Source organism: Pleuronectes platessa, chromosome 13, assembly GCF_947347685.1.
Source record: "Pleuronectes platessa chromosome 13, fPlePla1.1, whole genome shotgun sequence".
In the NCBI taxonomy this organism is placed as follows: Eukaryota; Metazoa; Chordata; class Actinopteri; order Pleuronectiformes; family Pleuronectidae; genus Pleuronectes; species Pleuronectes platessa.
This window is the reverse complement of record NC_070638.1, coordinates 17,601,530-17,618,708: the sequence shown is the minus strand read 5'-3', so window position 1 is coordinate 17,618,708 and position 17,179 is coordinate 17,601,530. Positions and strand designations below refer to the sequence as shown.

The 17,179-nt window shown below is 40.5% G+C and overlaps 1 protein-coding gene and 2 long non-coding RNA genes across 4 annotated transcripts in view; 1 reads left to right on the top strand and 2 right to left on the bottom strand.

Moving 5' to 3' along the window:
• The window catches only part of LOC128455212 (vertebrate ancient opsin-like), a 60,568-nt gene that overhangs the window by 28,177 nt on the left and 15,212 nt on the right, over positions 1-17,179 (bottom strand). The gene's annotated exons all lie outside the window — the stretch shown is intronic.
• Positions 5,777-8,810, top strand: LOC128455215 (uncharacterized). 2 transcript variants are annotated; one of them, XR_008341693.1, is made up of 5 exons: positions 5,777-5,885; positions 6,294-6,476; positions 7,095-7,181; positions 7,853-8,000; positions 8,237-8,810. It is a non-coding gene; the product is annotated as an uncharacterized LOC128455215 (long non-coding RNA). The 2 variants fall into 2 exon arrangements; XR_008341692.1 differs by lacking the exons at positions 7,853-8,000; positions 8,237-8,810 and having other exon boundaries at positions 7,095-7,500.
• LOC128455213 (uncharacterized) lies at positions 9,919-12,636 on the bottom strand. Its single transcript, XR_008341691.1, has 4 exons — positions 12,539-12,636; positions 11,242-12,130; positions 10,423-10,570; positions 9,919-10,188 (listed from the first exon to the last, which is right to left on the bottom strand). It is a non-coding gene; the product is annotated as an uncharacterized LOC128455213 (long non-coding RNA).

Sequence of the window (17,179 nt, the reverse complement as noted above, 5' to 3'; positions counted from 1 at the left end):
TCAATCACTGTTCATCACTACTTTGCTGAATGAATGAGCATTAGTGTATGTGTCACATCCAACGATGAAATGCTGCTGCATCCTACAGAATAATGGCTGCAGAGGCTGGAGGTGCCAGATGAGAGGCTGCCTCACATTCAGATGCCCCAATTAGGGCAAGGCTTACTGGGTCAGGACAGGCAGAGAGACCCGGATGTGAGCGAGTGAACAAATAAATGATTGAGGTATCTTATTTGTAGCTAACTATAGGCAATAGTTAATTTTGTTGAATGATAACCTCAACTGAGGGTTTTTACCTTTTACACTGAATAAACTCCTTGAGTCTGCCAAATTAACCTGTTGTGTTTTTGATTAATCCGCTCTGCGTCCCAGTGTCATCACCGTTAGGAAAAAAACTCATCACTCCATTCACTTTTTTTCAAAGTTGTGTTTTCAGGTAAAGTAGTGAGAGTGGTGAGCTAAATTTAGGCTTGGGAGCTACGCAGGAGAATGCAATATCGTCTTTTGTTTTAGTCTGATCACCTCATGTCACTTTAGGGCATAGCTCCTAATAAAGGCCTCAGTATGCTTCTCCGAGTCCGTTGCGGACTGACGGACGGATGGATCGGACGGACCCTTTTTGATTTATAGTTCTACGAGCCTTTTTGTTGTGAAAACAATTCACCGCCAGAACAGTAGATGGCGCAACGGAAGTCGAGTTTAGAGAAGCCTACCTCATGAGGTATATAGAAGAAGTCCACGCTGGTTTATTTACGTCCTCCCGGCTCCTCACACACAGTGAACGATGACAACAGAAAAAGGATGTTGATGACGCGACAGTTTTGCTGAAATAAAGTGACACCCAGCGGGTCAAAATGCTTATGTTATCGTGTCTTAACGCAGCGGTTCCCCGGTCTTGTTTCCAAACTGCGTTGCTAATTCAACAGCTGCAACAGCTTGAAGCTACACGGAGGCAGCTAGCTTCCCCCCAGCTTCCACACACAGTCAGCACGGACACCCGATACTAACTACTACCAAGTGTTTGCTTCTAACCTGACGGTGTTTGAAAAACAGTGTCATGAGAGCCGTGGGATTAAAGTCAGCGGGTTTTTGCGCTGTTCCCAGCGCAGTTAGCATGGTGGCTAACCCGCTAGCCCCGTTATGAAAGTTCGTTATAACCGTATGTGACCGTACACACATGCTGTAAGTGCTCTAACCAGCCACCGTCAGCCGGACAACGCCGCTGGCTTAACACACTTGTCAAATTAATCATAGAGTCGTAGTTGTGATTTTGGTTTATTGTGATGTAGGGAATGGAACAGGAAGTTTCCATTCCGAAATGCTGGCGTTAGCGGACCAATCACAGCCAAGGGCTATCCGTGGGCTCTCCGCCATTTCGACGTGTAGTTAGAAAAATGAGAGCTGCACGAAAAGCTCTCCGAGGAGCCGCGGAGAGGCCCGGAGAGGGCGTTCCACGTTGGAGAAGGCGGTCCTATCTGTCCGTGTCCGTCAAAACGGAGAAGCATACATTGGCCTTAAGACTGCCTTGAACTGTGTCCCAGTTTGGGGCTAACTTTTTTAGGTCCACATTTCTTGAGTAGATACCTCGTAATTGGACTGCAAGGTTGTCCCTTCTCGAAGGTTCTTTGCAGGAGTATCTTGCTCACAACCAGTGAATCTCTAGCAGCGTTGCTATTGAACTATATTGAGGTAATAATAAATCCAAATACATTTTTTTGTACAATATCGACTCTTGGCAATTATGTTGATGTGGTTAAGCGCAATAAATCATGGTTAAATTAGACTACATTTCTTGATTAGTTAAACGTAGCATTGAGATGTTCAGCAAGAAATGTAAGTTATCCAATGTTTCAAATTCTCTTCTAGCTATTGCCAGACTATGGATACTATTTTATTAATTTTATATATGTTACTGTTCTACAGTTGAGAAAATAGGTCACTGTGCTGAGGCTTTGTGAGAAAGAAAGACTTTCCAGATGCCAGTGAAGAAGTGACAAGTAAGCACACCTGAATCAATAAAGGCTAATGTCTTCATGTCCAATAATCCTACCAGCTGTTAATATGTGCACCCTGTGAAATACATCTTGCTTTGACGTGTAAGGAAATACCAATAGAAATCAAATACTCGTTTACCAACAGTGATGGCTGGTATAAAACTGGACCAAAGGAAAAGTGACAACAGCTTCCTGCAATGTGTCACAGAGGGATACAGAATCCCCCCCCCCCCCCCTCCCCCCCAAAAAACAACAACATTTATACCAGTAAGACTTCACTGACCGTGTAGCACTTTTAAGCACAAATCAAGTTTTCTATGGAAACACAAATTCTCAGGAGCTCCATTTAGATGTTTCATCCAGGCCAACTTTGCATTGATTTTGGGTCAACCAGCTATGTTCCATCACAAAAAAAAGAACTGCACAAAGCCCTGCATGGTATAATCAGAGAGTGACTATTTTGTCTGTTGTGACTATGATGCCTGCACTTTGATTTCCTCTTTGGGAAACCAACATGAACGCTTTTAAGTGAGAAACTGGGGTTGATATTTTCAGATCCTTCTGCCCCAGTTTGTTTGGGAGGCAAATGAGATGGGGAATAACTGGATTCACATTTACTATATATGCTATTTTGACGACATCCATCAAAACTTTGTCTCCTAACAGAGTCTATGGTTCACGTGTCAATTATTAATACAGTAATAATGAATAATTTACTATTTTTCCCCATGGGGTAGATATGGTTTGAGTTACTGGGTCAGTAATTTACACAGGAAGCCTTTGTTCCAGTTGAATTTACTGTATATGGACATTTTAAATATATGTGGGTCAAAAAAGTAACTTCTTCTCTGTACGAGCTAAAACCTTGTGGGCAACTTACTGATGAAACTTGCAGTATATACCAATTCATGGAAGGTTAATAAATGTTAATCCCTGTGCCCATTTTCTTTGTTGAGCACATAAGTCATTCAAATTTTCTTCCAATATCCTCAAATCACTTCTACTTCCACTTCTGTAAACAGGGGCCTTGGTCCTGCTGAAGATCGGCCCCTTAAAACATCTGATTACGTTTGTCCACAGCAACATACATTTTTTTTTGGAACCCCCTTAAATACTGTGATCCTTACTAAGATTAAGATGCATTTATTCGTCCCAAACACATGCACAGTCATGCAAAGGCACACTCATGCAGGTAGGGAAATTTAATCTCTGCTTTTGACCCATCTTGTGCAGTACACACAGAGCAGTGAGCAGCCGCGTACAGGCGCTCGGGGAGCAGATGTTGGGGGAGTAAGGTGCCTTGCTCAGGGGCACTAGACAGGGTAGGGAGACTCATGGATTTTTGGACAGATCAATCCAGGTTCGTCTTTTGTTGTCTCTCCGTGGAGTCGAACCAGAGACGAACCAGAGACCTTCTCTGCCCATAGTCCAAGTTTCTGCCACTAGACCACCGCCTCTCCAAACTTACTACTTAACTAGTATTTAATTGTAAGCACAATATGCATTGTGTTGAATTTGTTTATAATAAAATAATCAAACAAAGATTGGGATGGTGTGGTTTGGTCTCCTGTGTTTCTGGGAGGGTTGGGTTTGGTTGGGTTTGGGGCACTCCATGTTTGTTCCCTAAAGTCCATTGAAGCGCTCCTAGATTGTCAAGCCAGCCAAGTCATTTTGTCACCTATAATAGACAGTGACAGCAAGAAGAAAATGATATGCCTGCACTAAACATTCCAGTATGTAGGCACAAACAGGGCACTAATGAACGGACTCCATTCTTGTTAAGAGCCACACAGTTAGCATGTTCTTAGACAGACCTCTAAATGTATACTTCTGTGACTCACATTCTGTATAGTAAAGATAAAATGTGGGTTTAATTATACCTTTTCAAACACTGACCGCAGTGTTCATAATGTTACCTATATGATTGATAACCCCACTTACTCTTGGTTTACAGAGAAGGTCGGTCAAAATGAATGAAGGTTATTCATGTGGAAGTTGAGCAAAAGAGGACTCATGGTAAATTAACTCAACACTTTAATACCATCGACCTCAAGTAACCCTGTGTTTCAAAATCTATCTAGCTCTCCTAACATATATTATTCTGGAAGCCATAAAAAACATTAGCTCTCCCGGATGGATTATAGTCAGCTTTAATAACTGGAGAAAAATATATGGCTCTAGGGCTGTGATCAGATGATCACATCTCAGCAATAAATCACACTAATGACAGATCCCCCTGCTGCCTTTTAGCTGGGTGTCCATGCTTTAATAAAGGATAAAACAGAAAAGGCACCAGTTCATATAAAGTCTTTTGCATGGGGCCAAATCAGAAGCGTGCAGTGTCTAAAGCTATGAGCCTGAATGTTTGGTCAGTTTATGGCAACTAAACATAAATACACTCCTGATCAAAATCTTAAGACCAGTTAAAAAATTGCATGAATTTGCATTTTGCACTGTTGGATCTTAGGAAGGTTCTAAGTAGAGCTTCAAAATGCAAAAAGAAGAAATGGGAACAAGAGACCAAAAGTTGTGAGCAGGCAATTTATTGAAAACAACAATTTAACTCAAATAGGCTGTTCATCAGCTGATCAAAAGTTTTATATTTTGATCAGGAGTGTACATCAATGCTAAATTTACCAGTTAAAATAGAAAGGTAACTTTGTAAGAATGATGAATCTGATCCTGTATATGCAAACAAACAAGTTGAGGAACATTCTATTATGTAGTTTATGGACAGTTTCCGTTGCATATACAGTAGATGAGGTGCATTTGTCGAGGCTGCATTAAAAGAAATCATGTAATGAACTAAAACTATGTTGAAATCATGATCAAAAGGATTGAACTGAAGATGAAACTGAACACTATAGTTTGACGTTTAAACAAATCCTTTTATTTTAAGTCTTGCCAAGAATCGTAATACGTTACATCCTGCCTCTGCTGGCTGCGCCACCTCTCACCTGAATCCTGCAGAGATTCTTGATGTGAATGCATCTGAGCACCTCCCCACGTGATGCCTGAAAGCGGCTTTAGTCTGCCTCTGTCCGAAGGCTTACAAAGTAGCATTTTTTCCAAGTCACTGAATAACGGGTTCTCTTTAGTTGAATCTCCCCAAAAACTGAGATGTAGCAATGACAAGGTATTTGCTAAGTGAAGTCTGAAGTTAACCAGCTGCTGGTGAAAGCAACATGTTTGACACCAACCCAGTCTCATCAGAAAACGTTCAATGGCAACGTTGGTCCACTTGGAACGACGTTACCATCTCACAATCTGGCCTCTCAGATTGTGAGATGGTAACATTTAGTCCTCCCATTGTTTTGCATTGGCGTGTTCTCACGTCACGTGACTCTCAAGCTCCCGTCTGCGGAGAGGAAAACATGGCGGAGATTCCCTGTTTTTTCAGATAAAAATATAATTTTGTAACTTAGTTTGGGCATAAAAATACATTCTGACACCATTTCTAGCGAGAAATGTGCTCTTTGCTTCCACAGTCTTCAGCCAGTTCGTGCTTATGATAAATATTTTAATAGTTATCACGCATGTTTTTATCGTTGCTATGACGGTTGCCATGCCACCACGGCGCAAGTGGTGTCCTTCAGTGATCGTGAATGTTATTCATGTTATATAATAGTAATATTTGAGGCTAGATAACATCTCTAATGAGAAGGAACCTGCGAGTCTGTTCATACCGAGGCCGGCCCGAGTGCGCGAGCCGAGCGGCCCGAGCGGCCCGAGCGGCGCGAGCCGAGCGGCCCGAGCGGCCCGAGTGCGCGAGCGGACATGACGTGTGGCTGTCGTAAAAACCCTATTTGTAAACAACCCGTCCTTTAACTAAGCGCTACGTCATAAACACGGAGCGCTTGGAAGACCACGATGTCATCTTCCTTCTGTCAGGTAAGTAGTTTATTGTTTTTAAAGATCGTTACGATCTAGGTTTACAGTCCGAGTGCGGAGAGAGTCCGTCAATCCACACTATGGACGCTGTTCATCAGCTAATACGCCATTGTTAGCCACATGCTTCAGCCCACGGTAGCCTGTGCTACCTGGGAGGTGAATACATTGTTGTTGAAACCAGTTCAAGACGCTTAGCTCATCATTGAGGCACGCTACAATATAAATATAAACATGAATTTGATTTATGAATGCTTTAGATTAATAAGGAGTGTATTTCTCTACTATTACTCCACAATATCAGGTCAATTTGGTTTAATGTATAGTATGCACTATGACAATAATGTTTCCATGTTATGGAGTTGCGATTCATTTTATAAAACAATTGCTATGTTCTGTTTTTTAATCAAGGAGGATCCAAGTGAAGCTACAGGAGTTTCATTAACGTCAACAACTTGGACCGAACGGTTTGTTTTGCTTGATGAAGAGCAGGAAGGGCAGCCTGGAGAGAAAGAGAAGCCGGGTTGAGCCCACTACCATCATCCACGTACCACGAGGAAGATGAGGGAGAGAAATGATCCTACCATTAAAGAGGTACTTTTAAGTTACATACCAGAAAAAACATTTTATATAATTTGCTAAATATACATTTTATTACATCCCCAAAGTACGCTTGCTGAAATACAAGTTTATATCACACTGAAAGAATTTTGATCAATCATGCTTCCCTGCTGTGATTGTTTAACTGGGAAAACAACTTTTTCCACAGGAAGGCAAGTAAATTTAAGGAATACATGTGCAAAGTTTTCCTCTGTTATGTATAATGATGACCCCCATCAAACATAATGTTAGCAATATTTACACCTTTTAATTTATACTGATTATTTCTGTCTACATGTGTGAATTTGCCTTCATTAGTTTCAGAAAAGAGCGATGATGTATCGGTCAGTGGGCGGCAGCACGAGACTCCGCAAACTAGTCTGTAAGCAAAGTAGACGAAGGCATCGAGGTTGCGGCCTGCCATCATTGTTATTTTGCTTAAGGGACTGAATATGTTTCATGCAGAAATATTAGCATTTCCCTTATATCTACCAAAACTGCTTGTTTCCCAGACTGCAGTTTTGTTTTGATCCGATGTGGTGTGCAAATACAACCGTATCTGCAATGGGTTGTGGGGCATTAACATTTGTAACTCTAATTTTGTTTTGACAGACTGTGAAAAGAACGTTGAGAACATCACCACTCTACAGGAAGACACAGTCCAGTAATGGGTGTCAGAATTTCAGTAGTGAACGACAGGTACTGTGGAAAAATGTGTGTCATTGTTGTACAATGTCCTTTGACTCTGTTTACACAAGGTTAACACAAAAAGGTTTGATTGTAAACTGATATTGGTATGAATTCATGTTATTCTCCTCTTCACAAGAAACAAACAATCCAAATTACCTGCAGAAAGCCCTTGATGGACGCTTCAGCTGCATCGTCAGACTGGCCAGACAGCAAGATGCCAACTTTAATGCCAATTTATTTGTGTAACATTCTGTGACCAAATGTATAGATAACTTTTTGTAGATTGTAAAAAAGATAACCCATTTATTAAAAAAAAACTACACTAGAATTACCGCACTGCGTTGTATGACTCTGCTAACCAGTGCAGTGTCCGTCTACATATTTCTACATATTTTCTCTCATATAAATGACACTGTGTCTCTTGACAACTGAAACCATAAGATGAGGTCAGTGTGGCCTTGACCTTTTGACTTTAACACAAATACACAGTTAGACAATCCGAAAACATACAGTTATGCCAAAATATATTTTGTTTCACATTCTAGATGGCATAAGCAGAGACATCAACTCAGGAAAAATATTTCTGTAGAAAAGAAAGCCCTGTACGTGTGTACGTATGTATACATACACACGTACAAACGCACTATTGAGACGTTTTGTTTTTTATCATATATTCTCAGGAAGGACTGATGCATTTACTGAGACGGGACATGAGGGCCTACTCTGCATGCTCAGAGTTCAAGCCCAGCAGGCTGCAGTGGGCCTGACATATTCCGGAACAGCAGCACAGTCTTTGGATGACTCCTCTGAAGATGAAAACATGGCGAGGTACTTCTCCACTGATGAAGAACTGTGAGGGCTGTGATTAGCTACACTCTCTTGCTACAAGGCTACTCTTGCTACTCCCTGGCAGCCTTAGGAAGGCATTAGCTTGCTGTTGGGTAGCTGTTAGCTTCAGCATTTTTAGTTTTTAGCGGCCTGTGTGACGTTTATGTTTAAAACCAAAAAATCAGAGGGAACCATCTTCATAATGAAACACTATGGTTTGTTTGTGTGTCCTTCAGTTCTTCTCAAGAGAAGCAGTACAGGTGTGCCTCAGCTCCACGGTCCCTCCTGCAGCCTCCGCTCCTGATGCTAACCTCATGTCTCCATCACACCAAGCAGCAGACCTGGATTGACAGACCTTTCTCCAGAGCTGCCCCCTCCCTCTGAAACCCCCCTCTCCAAAACACTATTTGTGTAGTTTTTAAAGTATTTTTTGCATGAGAATTGTTGATCATAACATTTCCAGCAGATGCCTTAATGTAATGTTTGTGCACAATAAATGACATTGATCATAACATATTGCTATTTCCTTGCACTTCTACACCATGATATTGTCAGATAAGATGCTGATTACATTAAAGCAGTGAATGCTCTTCTTTAAGCAACATAAACACACAATGATCCAATGGATCGGAAGTAGAATGGGCACATTACATTCTGTAGAGAATGCCTCAGTAATTGAAGTCAGAAAATAACTTTCTTTATCTGAGGTTCCAGTCATTTATAGTCACAGCAAAGCACACAGGTCTGGTTGTCTAGGGACACCCATATCATATTGTTTAAGATGTGTAACATCAAGTTTGTGTATCAGTGCAAAATACATACCGTCATTAGTCAAGAGTTCACCCTCTTGTTTACACTAAATTTAGGTGACCCAGATGTTTCACAATGCAATCTGATAAGGTCTTATGAGAAACATTCTTAACATTAAAGAAATGAACACAGAGGATAGCAATAGATGTTTGACTCAAATCAGTAGCTGGTAATCAGCAGCCTGACTTTTTCAAACACATTAATACCACAATGAATGAGGCAGGGATTATCTATCAGAAATCAACTATATCGTCACATTAGGTTTCTCTTGAGCTCATTGGAATTACCTTCACATTCCACTCACTGTCACCTGAACCATACTGTTGTTTCTGTATCTACAGTGACTTTTAGGAAAACATGTATAAAGCAATGTATAAACAATAATACATCTTATTTATATAGAGCTTTTCAAGAAGTGCAAGTACTTAACTGAGGGACAGCTTATACAAACAATATATATGTCTTAAATCCATGTGATGGGACAGCCTCTCACTTGGATGTAAACCAATTTTAAAACACATTTACTTATACTGGAGATCTTTTAAATTAATGTCCCAGAAATGATTTCTGATGGATAACCCCTGCCTCATTCATTGTAGTATTAATGTGTTTGAATAAGTCAGGCCGCTGATTATCAGCTACGGATTGAAGTCAAACATCTATTGCTATCCTCTGTGTTCATTTCTTTAATGTTAAGAATGTTTCTCATAAGACCTTATCAGATTGCATTGTGAAACATCTGGGTCACCTAAATTTAGTGTAAACAAGAGGGTGAACTCTTGACTAATGACGGTATGTATTTTGCACTGATACACAAACTTGATGTTACACATCTTAAACAATATGATATGGGTGTCCCTAGACAACCAGACCTGTGTGCTCTGCTGTGACTATAAATGACTGGAACCTCAGATAAAGAAAGTTATTTTCTGACTTCAATTACTGAGGCATTCTCTACAGAATGTAATGTGCCCATTCTACTTCCGATCCATTGGATCATTGTGTGTTTATGTTGCTTAAAGCAGAGCATTCACTGCTTTAATGTAATCAGCATCTTATCTGACAATATCATGGTGTAGAAGTGCAAGGAAATACCAATATGTTATGATCAATGTAATTTATTGTGCACAAACATTACATTAAGGCATCTGCTGGAAATGTTATGATCAACAATTCTCATGCAAAAAATACTTTAAAAACTACACAAATAGTGTTTTGGAGAGGGGGGTTTCAGAGGGAGGGGGCAGCTCTGGAGAAAGGTCTGTCAATCCAGGTCTGCTGCTTGGTGTGATGGAGACATGAGGTTAGCATCAGGAGCGGAGGTTGCAGGAGGGACCGTGGAGCTGAGGCACACCTGTACTGCTTCTCTTGAGAAGAACTGAAGGACACAAACAAACCATAGTGTTAAATTATGAAGATGGTTCCCTCTGATTTTTTGGTTTTAAACATAAACGTCACACAGGCCGCTAAAAACTAAAAATGCTGAAGCTAACAGCTACCCAACAGCAAGCTAATGCCTTCCTAAGGCTGCCAGGGAGTAGCAAGAGTAGCCTTGTAGCAAGAGAGTGTAGCTAATCACAGCCCTCACAGTTCTTCATCAGTGGAGAAGTACCTCGCCATGTTTTCATCTTCAGAGGAGTCATCCAAAGACTGTGCTGCTGTTCCGGAATATGTCAGGACCGCTGCAGCCTGCTGGGCTTGAACTCTGAGCACGCAGAGTAGGCCCTCACGTCCCGTCTCAGTAAATGCATCAGTCCTTCCTGAGAATATATGATAAAAAACAAAACGTCTCAATAGTGCGTTTGTACGTGTGTATGTATACATACGTACACACGTACAGGGCTTTCTTTTCTACAGAAATATTTTTCCTGAGTTGATGTCTCTGCTTATGCCATCTAGAATGTGAAACAAAATATATTTTGGCATAACTGTATGTTTTCGGATTGTCTAACTGTGTATTTGTGTTAAAGTCAAAAGGTCAAGGCCACACTGACCTCATCTTATGGTTTCAGTTGTCAAGAGACACAGTGTCATTTATATGAGAGAAAATATGTAGAAATATGTAGACGGACACTGCACTGGTTAGCAGAGTCATACAACGCAGTGCGGTAATTCTAGTGTAGTTCTTTTTTAATAAATGGGTTATCTTTTTTACAATCTACAAAAAGTTATCTATACATTTGGTCACAGAATGTTACACAAATAAATTGGCATTAAAGTTGGCATCTTGCTGTCTGGCCAGTCTGACGATGCAGCTGAAGCGTCCATCAAGGGCTTTCTGCAGGTAATTTGGATTGTTTGTTTCTTGTGAAGAGGAGAATAACATGAATTCATACCAATATCAGTTTACAATCAAACCTTTTTGTGTTAACCTTGTGTAAACAGAGTCAAAAGACATTGTACAACAATGACACACATTTTTCCACAGTACCTGTCGTTCACTACTGAAAAACTGACACCCATTACTGGACTGTGTCTTCCTGTAGAGTGGTGATGTTCTCAACGTTCTTTTCACAGTCTGTCAAAACAAAATTAGAGTTACAAATGTTAATGCCCCACAACCCATTGCAGATACGGTTGTATTTGCACACCACATCGGATCAAAACAAAACTGCAGTCTGGGAAACAAGCAGTTTTGGTAGATATAAGGGAAATGCTAATATTCCTGCATGAAACATATTCGGCCCTTTAAGCAAAAATAACAATGATGGCAGGCCGCAACCTCGATGCCTTCGTCTGCTTTGCTTACAGACTAGTTTGCGGAGTCTCGTGCTGCCGCCCACTGACCGATACATCATCGCTCTTTTCTGAAACTAATGAAGGCAAATTCACACATGTAGACAGAAATAATCAGTATAAATTAAAAGGTGTAAATATTGCTAACATTATGTTTGATGGGGGTCATCATTATACATAACAGAGGAAAACTTTGCACATGTATTCCTTAAATTTACTTGCCTTCCTGTGGAAAAAGTTGTTTTCCCAGTTAAACAATCACAGCAGGGAAGCATGATTGATCAAAATTCTTTCAGTGTGATATAAACTTGTATTTCAGCAAGCGTACTTTGGGGATGTAATAAAATGTATATTTAGCACATTATATAAAATGGTGTTTCTGGTATGTAACTTAAAAGTACCTCTTTAATGGTAGGATCATTTCTCTCCCTCATCTTCCTCGTGGTACGTGGATGATGGTAGTGGGCTCAACCCGGCTTCTCTTTCTCTCCAGGCTGCCCTTCCTGCTCTTCATCAAGCAAAACAAACCGTTCGGTCCAAGTTGTTGACGTTAATGAAACTCCTGTAGCTTCACTGGGATCCTCCTTGATTAAAAAACAGAACATAGCAATTGTTTTATAAAATGAATCGCAACTCCATAACATGGAAACATTATTGTCATAGTGCATACTATACATTAAACCAAATTGACCTGATATTGTGGAGTAATAGTAGAGAAATACACTCCTTATTAATCTAAAGCATTCATAAATCAAATTCATGTTTATATTTATATTGAAGCGTCCCTCAATGATGAGCTAAGCGTCTTGAACTGGTTTCAACAACAATGTATTCACCTCCCAGGTAGCACAGGCTACCGTGGGCTGAAGCATGTGGCTAACAATGGCGTATTAGCTGATGAACAGCGTCCATAGTGTGGATTGACGGACTCTCTCCGCACTCGGACTGTAAACCTAGATCGTAACGATCTTTAAAAACAATAAACTACTTACCTGACAGAAGGAAGATGACATCGGGGTCTTCCAAGCGCGCCGTGTTTATGACGCAGCCCCGAGTTAAAAGGACTGGTTGTTTACAAATAGGGTTTTTACGACAGCCACACGTCATGTCCGCTCGCGCACTCGGGCCGCTCGGCTCGCGCCGCTCGGGCCGCTCGGGCCGCTCGGGCCGCTCGGCTCGGGCCGCTCGGGCCGCTCGGCTCGGGCCGGCCTCGGTATGAACAGACTCGCAGGTTCCTTCTCATTAGAGATGTTATCTAGCCTCAAATATTACTATTATATAACATGAATAACATTCACGATCACTGAAGGACACCACGCAGGGACTGTGATTTAAACACCACGCTGCGCCGTGGTGGCATGGCAACCGTCATAGCAACGATAAACACATGCGTGATAACTATTAAAATATTTATCATAAGCACGAACTGGCTGAAGACTGTGGAAGCAAAGAGCACATTTCTCGCTAGAAATGGTGTCAGAATGTATTTTTATGCCCAAACTAAGTTACAAAATTATATTTTTATCTGAAAAAACAAGGAATCTCCGCCATGTTTTCCTCTCCGCAGACGGGAGCTTGAGAGTCACGTGACGTGAGAACACGCCAATGCAAAACAATGGGAGGACTAAATGTTACCATCTCACAATCTGAGAGGCCAGATTGTGAGATGGTAACGTCGTTCCAAGTGGACCAACGTTGCCATTGAACGTTTTCTGATGAGACTGGGTTGTTGACACATAAGGACATCCACAGCATCTCCTCCTCTCCTCATCACTAGAAAGCACAACCGTATAAGAGAAGTCTGTTTTGTGTGTGTGTGTGTGTGTGCGTGTGTGCGTGTGTGCGTGTGTGCGTGAGTGCGTGAGTGCGTGTGTGCGTGCGCGCAGTTTCCTTAATTCCTCTACAAAGTAATTTAGATTAAGACATAATTTCTAAATTCATATCCAGTTTAGAAGTGATTGATGTTCACTAGACTCACCCTTTGGACAACATGCTGCATTTTGTCACGTCTGTTTTCAACATCATCTCCCTATTGTTAAAATTGCTAGATATCATATACAAATCTGTAAACTCCTGAAACAAGAAATCAGATATAACCTTTCATACTAAACTAAGGAGAGTTTAGGATGTTAAATGCCGGAAAATATAATGGAAAAAGAAGTTTCTATTTACCTGAATAAGATAAAAATGGACGAAATCAGGTGGCTTTGTTTCAGTCAGTGTAAGAAGCAGACTGACACAGTGGAGTGGTTGAGGTCTTGACTCTTGAGCTGTTATCATGAGGACACTATAACTGAGCCTGTAGTTCATGTGAGGTCTACTCTCCCTGTGACGCAGAACATCTGCTGATGCACAGAAGCACCTCGGTTTTACCGCGACACAACCACCACACTTGACTGGTTTAAACATACCGAGGGAAATGGTCTTCTCAAAACTGATGGCTCTGTTTCTAACAGGATCATTAAGAAGTGCAATTAATGACCACAGTTTTACTGCTAAACCCTGATTACACCTCCTCCCCAGTAGATCATCGCCATCTCTCAGTTCTCCTCCTGGACTCTGGAGGTCAGCTGCACTTTTCACCTTTATTTGGTGGAATTGTTTCTATGCGATATCGAGTATCTGGAGGGTTAACTTAATGGCATCTCGCAGCTTGTTTGTATGTGCCAGCTGCATTTTTTCTCTGTATGTCCACAGATTGGTAATACTTTGTCGGCAGATGTCACATTGGAAGCTAGGGCTGAGCCATAAGGTAAATTGTGCGAACATCGTAGCATCTGAAGACTGGAGTGCTACTTGCAAATTACAAGGGCTTGGAAGGAAACATTTACACTGAAGTGTTTTTGATTTTATGGTTTATGATTCATGTTTCTTATTTTGAAAATCCAATTTCTGCCTTTGCAATTGAGCTCGAAGGATGCAGATCAGTGTGTGCTTCAATGCACTAGATTGAAATACCGGATATTCAAACGTTTTGCATGTTAATCTCTTCATCGTGCTTAAGGAGGCAAACTCAAACTATGTAAGGAAAGTGTGAAAAATCTCAAACACCAGATGGTAATATAGCCAAAAATATATATTGCCATTGAATCCAATCAAACACTGTAATATTTTAGGTGATCCCTCATTTGAAAGATTTTCCTCTGCCTACTTGTGCTGATTGATTGTTGAGCCCATTAGACACATTGTGATCTGTTTATATGAGCTAATCATATACAAGTTGATTGATCTATTGATTGACTTATTCATTGAGTACCTTTTATCAGGTCAAATTTTGTATTTGCCCACTGAGTAGGCTTTTTTGTTGTGATCAATGTGTCAGCAAGCCCCTACATTCGTATTCGACTCGAAACTAGGTCATTAACATCGTGTTTTAAGCCATAAACATTGTGTTTTAAGCCATAAACATTGTGTTTTAAGCCCCCATCTGAAGAAGGACTCCCCATTGACTTCAATTGTATTGGATTTTGCTCTAACAAAGTTTACCCGGGAGACTCCAGAAGTGTTTTGTGGCCTCAAACACTTCACCCACTCCTCCTACATAGTTGTGGGTAGATAATGAGGGAATTTTCATTTCTGTATGAACTATCACTTTCAATGCACTGAAGCACACGCTGATCTGCATCCCACAGGCTTAATTGCAAAGGCTGAGATTGCTTTCTAAAAATAAGAAACATATAAACTCAACGACATCCAAAACATTGTCTGTTCCACTACTTTGTGTTTTACATCCTCCCTGTAAAAAGTAATTAAAAATAAACAATATTCAGTTCCCAAACTTGGCTAATTAGATAAGCTTGACAGTTGAGTTTTTTACGATCCATTCTTGGTTAAGTACTGCTTTGGATTCCATTCTAAAAACTCTGAGGTGGAAAAATTGTATTAAACCTGCTCCTGTGTCACCATTGAGGGCTTTTTCACACCTAAAAGTTTGGAACATGGTTCATGTCTTTTTTCATTGTTTTCAACTGAGCAGGTTACTTTTGGTTTGACATTGCAATTTAGAAATCAGACTAAAGAATTTTTATCTTAATCACCAACTAAGGACGATTCTATAGCCTGATTGATATTTGCTTGCTTTGTAGACGGGCTCCTGCTGATGTCAGCGTGTTGTCACTTCAGAAGGTAATAGTATTTCTGTTTGTATGAAAAAAATTAACGAAGCAGTTCATTTTGTTAATTTAATTACTGCTGTAATATCAATATCCACAAAAGTTTCTTTGCACCAAAGCTTACAAATTTAAATGCAGATGATTCTTTTTTTAGATCTAAGCTAAACACATGAACATTATTTAAAACAATGACATTTGTTAAAATGTTTTTTAATCCACAACTAACTTATTGTCATCAGCTGTTACATAAATGTTTCATTGTTGTATGATGGCACATATCGGGCTGATTTCTTGGGAGGGGATGAGGGGCGGAGATGGGATGGAAGTGATAATGACAACCGAGACAACCAAGGTGAAGAAGATGGATGATAATGGCACAGTGAAAGGGAAAGAATATGGGACGAGGGCACACCGAGAGCTGGGAGATGGAGAAAGAGTTTTGAAGAGAGTGTAAGAGCGGGTGAGAAAGCAGGTACTGAAGCTGTCACTGTCGAAAATGAGATGACCCGTTGTGCCGGTTGTGTGCATAATACGTGCGTGTGTGTGTGTGTGTGAGAGAGAGAGAGAGAGAGAGAGAAAGAGAGATGCTAGTTAGAAAGATGAACACAGACACAAAATATAAGCATTCCAGTCAAACGTCCTACTTAAAGAGGTAAACAGAGTTGGAGATGGATGCTCAGAGGGTAAAGGAATATGAAGATGGGGGGGGGGGGGAACAATAAACAAGGACACGGTGCAGTTGTACCCTGACACACAAAAAGAACATGACCTTAACACTGCAGGCGATCTAACCAAGAACTAATTTGTGTTTTAAGCTGGCAGCCTACTCTCCACAGTACAATCGTGCCCTTCAGCATCTCGCCATTCATCATCTAATTTTACTTACTTTGTTTTTGAGGTAAGAAACATTAGGGTCCCTATTATAAACAAATAATTTAGCACAGAGATGCATTTTAACAGGAGCACTTTTGGCCACTTGTAGAATGTGAGCCGAAAGTTGTTGTAATATTTGATTAAATACAGTCACTAAAGTTTTGATAAGCCTGTCGCAGGACTTTGTCCCTTTTTATTCCAACATATTTGTCTGTTTTTCTACAACTCTTTGTTCTTAATATGATGTTGTAACACATTTGGCCCCGCTTCTGCCCTGAGGGCGTACACCAGTGCCTCCCAACCTGAGGGAGTGCAGTACGACTAACAAGATAGAAAGAAGAACAAAGTATACGTCCAAATGTACATTCGTTGATAGTTAAGCTAATGTACCTTTGCTTTTTTGTAAATTTCCACTTATTTGTTATTAATGTTTGTTAGCATGGATTGAAAATTTCCCTATATGTATTTCACAATATATCATTGTGTGTATCCTGAGAACTAAAGGCAATGTGCGTGCAAAGTAGGACAAAATGTTATTCCCCATGGACAACACTTAGTCTTAAGTGTAATGTTGGGTTAGGACCAAACAGGATGAGAATTTATCCTTTGGTGCAAATAATTACTAAATCACTGCAAAGACATGAATAA